This window comes from Microtus ochrogaster, chromosome 6, assembly GCF_000317375.1.
Source record: "Microtus ochrogaster isolate Prairie Vole_2 chromosome 6, MicOch1.0, whole genome shotgun sequence".
NCBI classification, from domain to species: Eukaryota; Metazoa; Chordata; class Mammalia; order Rodentia; family Cricetidae; genus Microtus; species Microtus ochrogaster.
Window position 1 is genome coordinate 86,362,784 of NC_022013.1, and position 1,116 is coordinate 86,363,899.

The window sequence follows — 1,116 nt, forward strand, 5'->3', positions numbered from 1 at the left end:
TGCCTAGACTCCCAAAATAACCACACAGAAACTGTATAAACTAAATCACTGCTTGGCCCATTAGCTCTAGCTTCTTATTAGCTAACTCTTACATATTAATTTAACCCATTTCTATTAATCTGTGTATTGTCATGTGGCTGTGACTTACTGGCAAAGCTTTGGCATGTCTGTCTCTGGCGGGGCTACATGGCATCTCGCTGACTCTGCCTCCTTTCTCCCAACATTCAGCTTAGTTGTGGCGGCTCGCCAAATTTATAGGCAAACATTAGCCCGAGGCGAACACGCCCCCTAAGGGGCGGGACTTATCCCTACACTTAGTTTTCCCCACCTAGCTCCATTCTACCCTATCACGGGCTCAAGACAGTTTCTTTATTAACCAATGGTAGTCACAGCATACAGGGGAGAATCCCAGATCATCTTGGTCCATTTATCATTTGTGTATCAGAGGGCTATTGGTTTTTTTGAGTTAATCTTTTATCTTGTCACATTATTGAAGGTGTTTATCAGTTGTAGGAGTTCCTGGGTAGAGTTTTGGGGGTCACTTATGTTTACTATCATATCATCTGTGAAAAGTGATAGTTTGACTTCTTCCTTTCCAATTTATATCCCCTTGATCTCCTTTTGTTGTCTTAATGCTCTAGCTAGAACTTTGTGTATAATATTGAATAGATATGGAGAAATTGGACAGCCTTGTCTTGTTCTTGATTTTAGTGGAATTGCTTTGAGTTTCTTTCCATTTAGTTTAATGTTGGCTGTTGGCTTGCTATAAATTGCTTTTTATTATGTTTGGGTATGTTCCTTGGGTCCCTGATCTCTCCAAGAGCTTTATAATGAAGGGGTGTTGGATTTTTGTCGAAGTCTTTTTCAGCATCTAATGAAATGATGTTTTCTTTTTCCTTTCAGTTTGTTTATATAGTTGATTACATTGACAGATTTCCATATGTTGAAATCTAATCATCATATCTAATGAAATGATTTTTTTCCCTTTCAGTTTGTTTATATGGTGGATCACATTGACAGATTTCCATATGTTTATATGGTGGATCACATTGACAGATTTCCATATGTTTATATAGTGGATCACATTGACAGATTTCCATATGTTGAACCAATGCT

At 37.9% G+C, this 1,116-nt stretch overlaps 1 protein-coding gene across 1 annotated transcript in view; it reads right to left on the minus strand.

The window, feature by feature from the left end:
- Catspere (catsper channel auxiliary subunit epsilon) overlaps positions 1–1,116 on the minus strand; it is a 111,701-nt gene that overhangs the window by 13,986 nt on the left and 96,599 nt on the right. The gene's annotated exons all lie outside the window — the stretch shown is intronic.